This window comes from Cervus canadensis, chromosome 27 (genome assembly GCF_019320065.1).
Source record: "Cervus canadensis isolate Bull #8, Minnesota chromosome 27, ASM1932006v1, whole genome shotgun sequence".
Lineage (NCBI taxonomy): Eukaryota > Metazoa > Chordata > Mammalia > Artiodactyla > Cervidae > Cervus > Cervus canadensis.
Genome location: NC_057412.1, coordinates 39109420 through 39124640, shown reverse-complemented (window position 1 = coordinate 39124640; position 15221 = coordinate 39109420). Strand labels below are relative to the sequence as shown.

The following is a 15221-nucleotide window of genomic DNA, read 5'->3' as shown; positions in this document are numbered from 1 at the left end:
ACTTAAACCAGTATTTCCCAAAGTTTTCTAACAACATGACTTCAAAAGTACTCTCCAACCCTGATTTGGGGGCAGATGATTAATAAATTTTACATATTAAGTAGTTATTAGTGGAATTTTGCATGCACACACCTTCAAATGTTAAAAAATAAATAATATATAATAAATATATTGATTTTATTAATATATATTAATTCTTATATTAATATATTTTATATTATAACTAATATAATATTAATATTAATATATATTAATATATTAAATAAAATAAATAAATATATAAATAAATAAAGCTATCCCCCCAGCTGATACTTTTAAATAACAACCAATTTTGCCCAATTTTAAACAATACTTTCTTTTTACTTCTATTAAAAAAAAAGAACTAAAAAATTACAATTTTACTCCAAGTTTGGCAAAGTAAGTGTGTCCCGGTGAATGAATGAATGAATAAGCATGCTAAGCATTTGAAATGCAGTTACTTACGATTTCCGTATACAACAGTTAACAGAGAAGTAGGATAAGACCAAACACAGCTATAACTTTTCTTCCTGGTGATTTGTGTTACAAATCATGTGTCTCCAAAGGTGAGGGTATGCGGGCAGAAGACTCCCAAGGTGACATTTGTAGTTTTCTTTTTCCATGTAGGGCTCTGCCTCCTTTTCCGAGCCCTGACATTTCACCTCTCCTCCACCCCATTTGGGTGGTAAAATCCCTTCCAATGCTTTGAAAGTTTCCTTCTTGCTCACATTTTGCTCAGCCCGCTACTTATCTAAGAAACTTGGGCTTTTAGTCAGTTCAAAATCCTAAGTGACGTCTTTCCTGGAGAAATATGCTAGTATCTGAACACACAGCCCTTCCTCAAATTTTAAATCCTTCTTAGGTTTCTCTCCCAGAATAAATAAGCCAACAGCTAATAGGGAACTGGCTTCCTGTCTTTCCTCCTACTCTATAAGTCCCCTTTCCAAAGGGTTTATTGTTTTATAGTTTGCTTAAAAGTTATAAGCAACATTCCATCTGATTTACAAAAGCCCTTTTTCTCAAGCTACTTATTACATCAGTGTATTCTGAATGAATGCAAGCTTATTCTGCTCCCTGAGAAGCATCATTTCCTGCTTAATTCCCCTTTTGCTATTTTTAAAAGAAAAAAAGCGAGTAAGCTTGAGGATAAACAATCAGCAGAGCATATATCAAGTCTTAAGGTTAAAGTACTGGAAATGTTCCAGCTTACTATCCATCAGAGGATCCTCCAAAATCAAATTATAAATATGATGCTAAGCTTAACTTGGGGTATAATTATTGTTACAAAGAAACCATCATACATGTGATATATATTTTTATTAAATCATATATAATCCTAGATTTACTTCTGAATGCAAGCTAAATTAATCCTCTAGGCAAAGGGAGTTAATTCATTTCCTGGTAAAATTAACTATGGAAGTTTTCACCTCTACTATAACTTTGCTGATTTGGGTAATAACCAAATTTCTGGGCTTTCCTGGTATTTCAGTGGTAAAGAATCTGCCTGCCAATGCAGGAGACACAGGTTGGATCCCTGATCCATAAAGATCCCACATTCTAAGGAGTACCTGAGCCAATGAGTCAGAACTGTCGAGCCTGTGCTCTAAAGACCAGGAGCTGAATTACTGAAGCCCACAGGCCCTGGAGCCTGTGCTCCGCACCAAGAGAAGCCAGCTCAGTGAGAAGCTCACAAAAAGCAATGAAGAAGAGCCCCCGCTCACCACAACTACAGAAAAGCCTGCGCAGCAGCGAAGACCCAGAACAGCCAAAAATAAATTTTAAAAAGCAAAAGAAAAACCAACTTCCCAACGCCAGACCTTGTTCCAGGCACCAAAGACACAGTAGTGAAGAAGAACATCCGTTTACAATCCAGGAAGAGAGGGAGAAATTAACAAGCAGTTGTTATTACTATTCAGTAATACTATTCGGTGTTATTATGACGTAGCAATTATTGAATTACAACTGTGATCTGACGAGGCACTGCCCTAAAAGAGGAGGACAGAGAGCCTCAGAGGAATTTGAGAGAATTCAGAGAACTCCTCTGAGGAGTAAACAGATGAAATCAGGGTAAAAATGAAAAGCATTCCAGGCAAAGGAAATGGCATTTGTGACTGAGGCTGCTGCTAATAGAAGTGAGCATGAAAAAAAATGGAAAAAAAAAAAAAAGTGAGCATGAAAGTAAGAGCTAATCTTGGTTGCATGGCTACTACATGCATGAACTCACAGAATCCTCACAACAGTGCTGAGTTGGGCCTGTTTTTCTAATTCTGTAAATGATGAGGCTGAGAGACATAGAGAAGTTAACTTGTCCAGGGTGTCTCAAAGCTAGATGTTGAGCCAGGGTTGGGCTAGGTAATCTGCTGCTGGTCTATTTATTCTGAATCCATCAGCTACTCTAGCTTTCCAGGAACGAGATCAACTTGAAGCCTGCCTCATCTTCAAGATTCACTCTGCCAATTTTCATTTTTCACAGAATGACATAGTGAAAAATAGATGTATTGGAAAATCTTCAGTCTCATTCCCAGAGTCTTGATAAATGTAAGATTCCTAGGTTGAAACCTATTATATTGGGAAATATTACATGAAATTTTTTCATTACAGAAGCATTAACAGAAGTCCGAACGTTAATATAACAAATGCTCACAAACCCATTAACCAAAATAACCATTATATTCTCAGGGATTCTTTTTTAATGGAGATTTGTGTTCCTCTCCCTACCCTCCTCTTTTTCTCTGGGATCCAACCACAATCATGAATTTGCCTACTTTTTATTCACACGTACACACATATGTGGTATATGATGCTGTTTTAGGTAATAGTTTAACATTCACATATGAAATACAGAATATTTTGAAATTTGAATTTTTTCACTCTACACTTCAGGCTTAGAGATCCATCCATACTGATGCATAAAGGTCTGGTTCATTCAAATTCTGTACAGTATCCTATTAACCAATTGCATCACAAATCTTTCCATTTCCTATCAGCAGATATTTAGGCTATTTTCAGAGAACTACTGATCTAAACATCATTTTAGAGCCAAATCTCTTTTTTTCCAATCTAAAAAAAAAAAGCAGCTTACTAGGATAATCTTACCAACAACTCTGTGACCACATGGAGGCCAGAATACTGGAGTTGGGTAGCCTTTCCTTTCTCCAGGGTATCTTCCCAACCCAGGAATGGAACTGGTATCTCCAGTATTGCAGGTGGATTCTTTACCAACTGAGCTATCAGGGAATCCCTACAAACTGCTAGGAATACTTTACAATTGAAATTTCATTTCCACATAGTCTTTTTTCTAAAGCATAAACTTTGATAACTCAAGCTGTTTAAAAATACCTAGATATTTAACATACCAGGTATGACTCTTTCACTTATGCCAAAGCCTTCGACTGTGTGGATCACCACAAACTGGAAAATTCTGAAAGAGATGGGAATACCAGACCACCTGACCTGCCTCTTGACAAACCTGTATGCAGGTCAGGAAGCAACAGTTAGAACTGGACATGGAACAACAGACTGGTTCCAAATAAGAAAAGGAGTATGTCAAGTCTGTATATTGTCACCCTGCTTATTTAACTTCTATGCAGAGTACATCATGAGAAACGCTGGGCTGGAAGAAGCACAAGCTGGAATCAAGAATGCCGGGAGAAATATCAATACCCTCAGATATGCAGATGACGCCACCCTTATGGCAGAAAGTGAAGAAGAACTAAACAGCCTCTTGATGAAAGTGAAAGAGGAGAGTGAAAAAGTTGGCTTAAAGCTCAGCATTCAGAAAACTAAGATCATGCCATCTGGTCCCACCACTTCAGAGGCAAATAGATGTGGAAACAGCAGCAGACTTTATTTTCGGGGGGCTTCAAAATCACTGCAGATTGTGACTGCAGCCATGAAATTAAGTCGTTTGCTCCTTGGAAGGAAAGTTATGACCAATCTAGACAGCATATTAAAAAGAAGAGACATTACTTTGTCAACAAAGGTCCATCTAGTCAAAGCTATGGTTTTTCCAGTAGTCATGTATGGATGTGAGAGTTGGACTATAAAGAAAGCTGAGCGCCGAACAATTGATGCCTTTGAACTGTGGTATTGGAAAAGACTCTTGAGAGTCCCTTGGACTGCAAGGAGAGCCAACCAGTCCATCCTAAAGGAAATCAGTCCTGAATATTCATTGGAAGGACTGATGCTGAAGCTGAAACTCTAATACTTTGGCCACCTGATGTAAAGAACTGACTCATTTGAAAAAACCTTGATGCTGGGAAAGATTAAAGGTGGGAGGAGAAGGGGATGACAGAGGATGAGATGGCTGGATGGCCTCACCAACTCAATGGACATGAGTTTGAGTAGACTCCAGAAGTTGGTAATGGACAGCGAGGCCTGGCGTGCCACTGTTCATGGGGTCGCAGAGTCAGACACAACTGAGCAACTGAACTGAACTGATGACTCTGTGAAAACACAAAGTTAATAGTATTTTAAATGAGAAAATACATTTCTAGGTAAAGTAAATCTACAATCATTCTGTTGAAAACAAAACATACTGAAGAAAAAGTGTATGCAGAAAGTCTTCTTATAACCACTTTCTTTTTCTGATAACCACACTGACTAGGCAGAAAACTCTGAGTGCTTGAGCAAGTAGATAAACAAACCACAGGTTTCCCTGGAATGCTTTGTTGAGTGTTTTAGCCAGAAAATAATCCAAGGCACTACCCCACAGAAAGATAATCAAATTTCTCTTTAGAATTGAGTGATTAGGAAGTACTCCCATGCACCAGAGTCAATGATGGATAAAGTGGACAACAAAGCAAAGTAATAAAATACCAAGTCTTTCACCCTGAAGTCTTTAGACCCATAAACAGTGTGACCACACACAATGACCTATTTACATTAATGGAAATGTTTAGCTCAAGGACATTGTAACAAAGTTTACTATCCAGGCCAAACCGAAGTCAAGTCTACAAATAAGTGAAGGCTTATCAATGGCATTCCTATACTTTTAATATCACTTTCTATAAAGAATCTGAGAAAACCTCAAAAGGTAGATGTTTTAAAATATGAATAAACGTTTACTAACGGCTGCATTCTTTACACGCTAAAATAACCTAGTCTCGGGAGTTCCCTGGTGGCCCCAGTGGTGAGGACTCTGCGCTTTGACTGCTGTGGACCAAGTTCAATCCTTGGGAACTAAGATTCCACAAGGCTAGGTTAGCCAAAAACAAACAAGCTACCCTAGTCTAGAAGATGTAAAAGAAATTCGAAAAAGAGTATTTTCTCTGAAGAGAGGGGGGAGAAATGTCTCCTCTCTTAGCAGATTTCCAAGAAGTGTTCAACATTCCTAAGAAGGTAAACAAAACTGGGTTTCCAATGAAAGAAGTAACTCCACTGCACTGGGGATCACAGTGGGGTCAGCTCCCTGGTCACAATCAGCCAAAATGTTTTAGCACATTTCACAGACCAGAGCCAAGGGGATATCACTTCTAGATTCCCGGTCTCCAGTCCAAGAAATCCCCCTGGGCTTAGGAAAACCTACCCAGGCTTCAGGAGGCAGCTCAAAACTCAACTGAAATTCATCCTACCAGTAGTTCAGTGAAATAACTGGCCAAGCAAATGGAGAAACTCCATTATCCATTTATCCATCCAAGACAGACACCTATTGCCCATCCTATCACATGGCACAAAATCTCAGGGAAAAAGAGAACTCTGTCTAAGAGCACAGATGCTCTAAAGGCAAGTCCACAAAAACACAGACATACTAAACATAACCTTTGCCCCATGCCGACCTCTTAACTATAGCTTCGGGCTTAGTTGCTCAGCCGTGTCTGACTCTTAGAAACCCCATGGACTGTAGCTCACCAGGCTCCCCTGACCCCTGACCGTGAGATTTTTCAGGCAAGCATACAGGTGTGGGTTGCCATTTCCTTTTCCAAACTATAACTTCAAAGTGCCCTACCTTCTTGTTTTTCAATTAAGTAACAAGTATCTTATAGAGAAAACACAGAAGCCTAAAACATGCGACTTTTTTGCATTCCCCCTCCAAGGGGCAAAATATATTATTGTATGAACAGCAGAAACTAGTTATAAAGAGAATAAGAATCAGCAACAGGCCAGAAACCAAAATTAGAACTGCTTAAACTTTTCAAACTTCCCCACGTTGGTGATTTTTCTAAATGTCTGGTGACTTCCCCTGCTGTTAGCAGCAGTAAGCAGTGACTTCTGAACAGAAAGCAGGGGCCGTGAGAGGCACATGCCCTCTGCAACCACGCTAGGCTGTGGACATGTAAGGTGAAGGGCGAGTCTGTGCCGAGCATTCCAGACAAACATCCCCAGCAAATCTCCGGGTCCTAAAGGAAGAGTACGAAAGAAGGGCAAAGCAAGCGGCCCGAGCATGTGAAGTCTCCCTGGGGACTTCCAAACAGTATGGTTCTTACCATTCCCCTTACCCTAGAAACTCAGCCCAGAATAAGCGAAGTTACTGTCAGGCAGTCTAAACCCAATCCTTTGCTGAAGAAAAAAGTACTCTGTCAGCTGCTACCCTCTGCATAGTTCCTTCTTCCTAACTGAAGCCTAACTGTTGGACTGTTTTTGGATCTGAGGGCTTTTTTAACTCTCTGAAACGAGAACTGGCCTTTGATATGTCAAAGTAAAGCAAAATGAAGCCTTTATTTACAGCATGCCGTACTATTCCCAAATAGAGATTTCATTTAAAGAATAAAGTTCTATTTTTTTCCCCTATCAACGATGACCATGAATCAGAGTAACTGGGGACGACTTGCCAAACGAGGTGGCTCAGCCCAGGTCTGGGAGAACGGGCCAAGGACACCTCCGCAGAGGCCAGAGAGGCGCCGGCGGGGGAAGCGGAGAGACGACGCGCGAAGCTTGGTCTGGGATATGCCAGGAAACCAAACTGCTCCGGTCTGAAAACACGAGGGAAGAACAGCGTGGAGAAATAAAGAAAAAGCCCTATCACTGCCACGAAACCTCTGTCCTCCTACGGGGCACAGGCAGACATGCAGCGGCCAGGGGCAAGACAGGGAAAATTCCAGAACCAAAGACGAGGGGGAATCTGGGGAATGGAGATAGGAGGGTTCGGACACCAGGCCCACAGACACTCTGTGTTCATTCCCCAGGGCTGCAACAGCAAAGTCCCACAAACACGGCGGCTTACCATAACAGAAGGGTATTATGTCACAGTCCCGGAGGCCAGAAGTCCAAACGCCAAGTGTGGGCAGGGCCGTGCTCCCTCCGAACCTGGTAGGGGAGGGTACTTCCTTGCCTCACGCTAGTTCCTGGTGGTCTGCTGGCCTCCTTAGCGTCCCCGGGCTTGTAGATGCCATCCCTCCAACCTGCTGTCTTCACACGGCGCTCTCCCCGTGTCTCTGTCCTCACACACATGCTTCTTATAAGGACCAGGGGGCCACCCTACTCCAGTGTGACTTCATCCTAACCCCTACATCTCCATGACCCTAGTTTCAAATGAAGTCACATTCTGAGGTCCTGGGAGTTGTAACCTCAACATGTCTTTTTAGGGAGACACGACTCAACCTATAACACATCTCTTGATGCCCAGTCCTTACTCTGAGCCAGAGGGACTCTGATTCTCTGCATGCATGCTAAGCCACTCAGTCGTGTCTGACTCTCTGCAACCCTGTGGACTGTAGCCCACCAAGCTCCTCTGGCCATGGGATTCTCCAAGCATGAATACTGGAGTGGGTTGCCATGCCCTCCTCCAGGGGATCTTCCCGACCCAGAGATTCAAATCCGTGTCTCTTAGGTCTCCTGCACTGGCAGGATTCTTTACCACTAGCATCACCGGGGAAGCCCTTCTGACATCCTAGACTCATTCAGAATATGTGGGTGTCATTTAGAATTAAAGAGAAAGAGAAAAAAAAAAATAGCCTACAGTGATTAAAGTCAGAGCAGTGGTTTCATTGCTGGAGAGGAGCGGTGATCAGGAGAGAGGGTATCGTGCACTCCTGGAAGGCAGGTTATGTTCCACCTCTTCACCTGGAGGCAGGTTACACAGGCGTGCTTCTCGGGAGGAAATGTATTGAACCATATGTACATGGGCTTCCCTCATGGCTCAACAGGTACAGAATCCACCTGCAATGCAGGTGACCTGGGTTCAATCCCTGGGTTTGGAAGATCCCCTGGAGAAGGAAACGGCTACCCACTCCAGTATTCTGGCCTGGAGAATTCCATGGACTGTATAGTCCACGGGGTCGCAAAGAGCTGGACACGACTGAGCGACCTTCACTTTCACTTCACATGTACATGGTTTGTATGCCCCTCTGCATGGATGATGAATTTCCTGTAAGAACTTTACTTTAAGAGAACCTGGTGCGGTCCAAGAAATAAAGGTGTTGACAGCCCAGGTGTAACTTCAGAAAGGAGCTTTTCCTGGGAGAAGCCCCAACCCAAGAGTCAACCACTCAGCCTTGCTGGTTCAGACATTTGAGGGGTCCATTTACCTGAGATGTTCAACTCCCAGGGGCTGGTGTATAAATGGAAATACCCAAGTAACACACTTACAATGAGAAAAATGTAAGGGCCAAGGAGTACATATATTTGAACTAAAAGATTGACAATTTCTAGAGGCAAATTTCTGGATGACTTTAAAAAAAAAAAAAAGTTGTTTGATAACCACAGACCCACAATAAGGGCACAGGCTTCCCAAAACAGTGCCAGAAATGAGCTACAACAGTTTTTGCTCTGCCCTGTTTTTCTAGCCTTCTTGTGGACCTCTGCCCCACACTCCATTTTCAGGTTAATCACAGCTCACGTATATTTCAGTGTTTTTTCTTTCACATCTAATTCTCCTCCGGGAATTTTAAACTCATGGTTAGGGAGTTTTCCATCCTATTGCCTAATTTCTAAGCAAAAGAGATCAACACCAAAAGACAAGAGTTAAAATACACTGGACCCCACTCAGACTTGGTAGAAAATATATTTCTGCAGTAAAAATACATAGGATTTCCTAGAATTAAATATAAGTCAGACAGTTAACATCAGATATTGCATAAGCTCAGTTGTAGAAGTGTCTGGTGATGGAAGCAAAATCTGATGCTGTAAAGAACAATATTTCGTAGGAACCTGGAATTCCATGAATCAAAGTAAATTGGACATGGTCATTCAGGAGATGGCAAGAGTAAACATGGACATCTTAGGAAACAGTGAACTAAAATGGACAGGAATGGGTGAATTTAATTCAGATGACCCTTATACCTACTACTGTGGGCAAGAATCCCATAGGAGAAATGGAGTAGCCCTCAGAATCAACAAAACAGTCTGAAATGCAATAGTTAGCTGCAACCTTAAAAACGACAGAATGATCTTGGTTTGTTTCCAAGGCAAACATCACAGCACTCCAAGTCTATGCCCCAACCACTGATGCCAAAGAAGCTGAAGTTTATCAGTTCCATGAAAACCTAGAAGACCTTCTAGAACTAACACCAAAAAAAGATGTCCCTTTCATCACAGGGGACTGGAATGCAAAAGTAGGAAGTCAAGAGATACCTGGACTAACAGGCAAGTTTGGCCTTGGAGTACAAAATGAAGAAGGCAAAGGCCAACAGAATTCTACCAAGAGAACACACCTGTCATAGCAGACACCCTTTTTAAACAACACAAGAAACAATTTTACACATGAACATCACCAGATGGTCAATACCGAAATCAGACTGATTATATTCTTTGTAGTCAAAGATGGAGAAGCTCTATACAGGCAGCATAAACAAGGCCTGGAGCTGACTGTGGCTCAGATCATCAGCTCCTCATGTTAAAATTCAGGCTGGCAGTGAGCAAAGAGGAACTAAAGAGTATCTTGATGAGGATGAAGGAAGAGAGTGAAAAAGCCAGCTTAAATCTCAATATTAAAAAAACTAAGATCATGGCATCCAGTCCCATCACTTCATGGCAAATAGCAGGGGAAAAGGTGGAAGCAGTGACAGATTTCCTCTTCTTGGGCTCTAAACTCACTGGGGATGGTGACAACAGCCATGAAATTAGAAGACAATTGCTTCTTGGCAGGAAAGCTATGACAAACCTAGACAGTATGTTAAAAATCAGAGCCATCACTTTGCCAACAGAGGTCTGTATAGACAAGGCTATGGTTTTTTTCCAGTGGTCATATACAGATGTGAGAGCTGCACCATAAAGAAGGCAGGGCACTGAAGAACTGATGCTTTCAAACTGTTGTGCTGGAGAAGTCTCTTGAGACTCCTTTGGACAGCAAGGAGATCAAACCAGTCAATCCTAAAGGAAATCAGTCCTGAATATTCACTGGAAGGACTGATACTGAAGCTCCAATACTGTGGCCACCTGATGCGAAGAGCTGACTCACTGGAAAAGACCCTGATGCTGGGAAAGATTGAGGGCAGGAGGAGAAGAGGGTGACAGAGGATGAGATGGTTGGATTGCACCACCAATTCATTGGACATGAACTTGGGCAAACTCTGGGAGATGGTGACGGACTGGGAGGCCTGGAGTGCTGCAGCCCATGGGGTGGTGAAGAGTCAGACACAACTTGGTGACTGAACAACAACAATTGCATAAGCTCTGAATAACATATTGATGTGTTAAAAATTGAATGATGTCTTAAAAATGGGAGTGGGGAGGAGAAGAAGAAAGGGGAGCAAAGAAGAGGAAAGGAAGCCAAACTTTAACTGCAAAGGAACCAAATAAAACTCAAATCTTAATCAAACTGTACATAAAAATTATTAAGCACATAATTATAGAAGAGGAATCTGTGGCTTTCTTGAGTGTGAAATGTAATAGGAAGGTACTGGAAGTCTCAAGGCTATGAATTTATAATAGTCCTGTGGACTGTTTTCCTGGGATATCTCTGTCCTGTTGAAGCCCCTCACCACTCTCAAATTTCATATAGAAACCCAGGTTTCAGAAGTCTCAAGTGTTCTTCACATCTCTTTTTTCTTTTTTTTGGTTGTGCCATGTGTGACTTGCAGGATCTCAGTTCCCCAACCAGGGACTGAACCTGGGCGACGGCAATGAAAGCCTGGAATCCTAACCACTAGGCCACCAGGGAACTCCCTGACATTTCTTTCAAACACTTAGGTTATTAAAAATGAGAGATTAAATATCAAATATATATTATGTTAAATAATGTTCATCATTTTCTCATGGAATGTTTTCATCATCTTCTCATGGAAACAGCAAATGGAAGAAATGCATTCCATGCCACTTTAAAACCCAAGTCCAACTTTAAAAGCAACGAGCAGACTTTGACCATTATAAACTGTCTCTGTAGATCTACCATTCCAAGTGCATACATAGCCTTATAGGGAGATGCAAACATACAGTCCATAGGTCTCTGGGTCTCATTTAACTGACTCCTACATCCTCTCCTGCATCAACTCCCAAAATGCTTGACTTTGACCATCATGCACCAAACTTTCCACAATTCTCCATTCTACTCAACACTATCCCATGCCTCAGTGCCTTTGATGACACTGTTCCTACAGCCTAGAATGTTCCCTCCTATCCTTTACCTTCCTGCCATAAATCGGAGGCAGCTAGTGGGATTCTGCTCTTCAAGAAAGTCTTCGTTCTCTACTTCTACCCGTGTTTAGATGAGGACAGAGAAGATTTTAAGAAAGAAAATATATGTAAAGTGTTTCAAGAACATATGTTTCAAGATATAACTATCATGTTTTTTAAACGACAGAAAAAGATGAACAGATGTTAATGTTTTTAATGGACATCTGAACACAGTAGTTTTTATCTCAACCCTAGTTTATTCTGAAAAATCACAGTGCCATTAAATCAATAGATTTTCATCTCCCAACTCCACCTGAAGCATGCGTACATGTACATGCACATGCACACACACACACACACACTGCATCCCTCCACTGTATGCCCATGGATCTCTCTATACTATAGTTAGTACTGTGCCTGGCACATGAAAGGTGTCCAAATATTTATTACTGTTCAATGAAAACTAAAGAATACAACAACATGAGTAGATAAATAGAGTCCAAAGTGAAGTCACAGGATGAGATGGTTGGATGGCATCACCGACTCAATGGACATGAGCTTGAGTAAACTCGGGAGTTGGTGATGGACAGGGAGGCCTCGCGTGCTGCAGTCCATGGGGTCGCAAAGAGTCAGACATGACTGAGCAACTGAACTGAACTGAAAGTGAAGTGAGGTTCTAACAGGACTCAGACTGGTTTAAAAAAAAAAAAAAATTAGAGCCAGAGAAGGCCAAACAGAAGGACTTTCTGGAGAAAGTCAAATTTTAACTATCCAATGAACATGAGTTATGATAATAGCTATAATAAGAGTTATAATAATAATAATCTAACAGTATCGATTAAATGTTAGGTATTTGGCAGGCCCTATACTGAACTGTTTGCATGTGTTTTCTTTTTTAATTATCATAACTGGGATGTGGGCATTATTTCAAGTTTAGAGGTGAAGAAAGTGATCTTCACAGGAGTTAGGCATGTTCAGAGTCAGGCAGTTTATCAGCCGTGAAGCTGGAAAACGAACGCAGGTTATCATCTAGCTTGAATGGGGGTGGGTGGGGAGTGGAGAGAAAGGCACTAGTTCTAAAGGCCTTCACAACCTGCAGCACGGGGAGGCTTGCAGTGACTGCAGGGGCAAATGGGACAGTAAAAAGAAAATGAGCAACAGGAGAGAGCAGAAAACTTCAAAGACCTGTGGGAGGAATTCTCTGGATTTTTGAGCAGAAAAAAATTTCTGTAATAAAAACCACGCTTGAGGAATGTTATTATAAAAGGTGCATGGACAGGAATATTGGTGGTCATAGGTGGAGACTGTGGGTAGAAGCTTTGTAAGAAGAATATAATTGCATTATTTATGGTTAAAGCAGAGGAGGCCTACACACCAACTCTAAAAATAGAGGCAAGCTTTTCAGTTTTTTTGCAGTAGATGGGCCCATTTTGTCCTCCAAAAATATTCCAGGCCTGTAAAACATTTACAGATATTTCAATCATCAGAAATTATACATATCCCTTAACATCCTGCTTAAGAAAAAAATCCAATTACTTCTAATCTAATTGTAACACAGCTGGGATCAAACAAGAGTGATTAGCTAACTTACTCTGACATTTACTTGAGATATTAGCTTCAACTATCAAATGGATCTTGACAGCAGTATTCTTTATCTCACCAAAATCATTCACCAAAAAAAAGTCCTATAACTTGCAGAGTCTGTCCATTAAATAAAATTATGAATTAAATTACTTACTGTTGCTGAAAAGCAGTTAGAAATCCATCTGGAACCTGATCAACTCATTGCTCTTGTCTAAATGCAACAAGATAATCCATTTCTCCATTTTAAGCGCAGTCTATAACTTTATTATACTACAATAGTTACATATTACATGATCTAATCTTATATCAGCTTTATATTATCCATAAAAACAAATCAGAAAACAAACAAACAAATCAGGGAATTTTTTTTAAAAAACTGATTTTTTTAATTCTTTGGCTCTGTGCTCAACATAGACTATGCGCATATTCCCTATCTTTGCCTCTTCTATCCCTTAAGACATGAAGGACTCTTACACACTAAAGGGTTGCACAGATTTTAATAAAAGCATTTCATTTTATTACACTTTGTACTGTATTTTTTTTTTTAATAAAAGCAGCACCTTCTATGGCGCTGGCCTAAATATTTGCAATAGAATATTTCTTAACAAGAAGACTCCTCTAAGCTATCAGAAACACTGGGCTGACAACGTCTCTGAGGACTAAAATCTTATTGGGGAGGGAGACTCCCCAATAAAATCAGCTCAAAGACAAGAAGACTGTTTATATTGCTTATATTATAGCAGCATGTCCTTGAGGAATGGGGCGGGGGGAGGGAATCTAAAAGGTAGAATCTTTAAAATATGTATACAGAATATCTCTATTAACCAGGAAGATGCCCTCTAAAGACATCACTCTTTGTGAGAAACTTAGTCACTATGCGTTTCAGCAAGAGCCCACAACTGGGCCCTCCTCAGTTCCCTCCACCAGGCAGGGACTCCCTCTCAGCTCTGGCCCTGATGAGAAGAGCTCTTTATCCCCAGGGCATTTGTTTGTGTCTCCAGCTAGGTTAGATGATATCTAACAGAAACCTAAGACATATCATAATAAGCAATGGAATTCAAGTGGTGCTTACTAAAGGGCATGAAATCATAGATGTGAGATGCTGGGCTGTTAAAGAGGGAAATGATTTTGTTATCTACTCTCTTGGCACACTTATTTCCTCACTAATGTAACTACAAACCCAACTCAAATTATCACAAATTATGAACCTGAAAATTTGTTGTTGTTCAGTCTCTAAGTTGCATCTGACTCTTTGCAACCCCGTGGACTATGGCAAGCCAGGCTCCCCTGTCCTTCACTGCCTCCTGGAGGTGGTCAAATTCATGTTCATGGAGTCAGGGATGCTACCTGACCATCTCTGAAAGTTTATTGTACATGAAAACAAATTTGAGAATAGTCATCTGATAATATTCACATACCAGTCTCTTACATGTCAGCCTAATAATTTTCAAAAAGAAAAAAAAGGCTCCAAGCCAGAAAAGTTTTAACTTAGACAAATCCACAGGAATGAATGCACCCTTCACCTATCTTCTCCAATGGGTCAAGTTTTTGAGATGATACATTAATGATCCTAATAGTTACAAAGACGAAGCCTAAGAATTATAAAGATGTTACAGCTGAGCTAATATATTCACACTGTGAGTTAATCCATGGGCACGGATGGAGACGCCTGGCAAACATCTGTTCTATCTATAACGTTCTGACCACCGCACCAGGTGGAGGACACAGGGGCAAACAAGATAAGACATCATTGCTGCCTGCTCAAACTGAAACATGTTCCAGATTTTACGTCAGCACACCGGCCATAAAGAAACAGATACCAAAAGCTGAAAGATAACTGATATATCTATCAGTTCAGTATGTGAATTAATAAACAAGCAGGGCATCTGGCTAAATAATCTCAAAAGTCATTTTCTAAGAGTATACCAAGTTTCCCCAGAGAGTTGGATACTGGAGATGACGAGCTATCTTGGAATCAAAGGATACCTGATAAAATGCCTCTGTTCATTTCTGATAAACCAGTGCTACTAGGAAGTACTGCCTTGGACATAAATTTTCATGACTTAAGTGCTACTCTAAGACTGAGAAGATTATCTATGAAGAACAATAGAAACAAAATTTCTAAGGCA

At 40.9% G+C, this 15221-nt stretch overlaps 1 protein-coding gene across 5 annotated transcripts in view; it reads right to left on the bottom strand.

The window, feature by feature from the left end:
- Window positions 1–15221, bottom strand: part of ST3GAL6 (ST3 beta-galactoside alpha-2,3-sialyltransferase 6) — a 90087-nt gene that overhangs the window by 69714 nt on the left and 5152 nt on the right. Inside the window, exon 1 of one of the 5 annotated variants that reach the window (XM_043448736.1) lies at window positions 4339–4395. The exons of the other annotated variants lie outside the window; for them this stretch is intronic. The gene's annotated coding sequence lies outside the window, so the exon portion shown is untranslated. Of the gene's footprint in view, window positions 1–4338; window positions 4396–15221 lie in introns of those variants that run through there. 5 annotated transcript variants of the gene reach the window in all.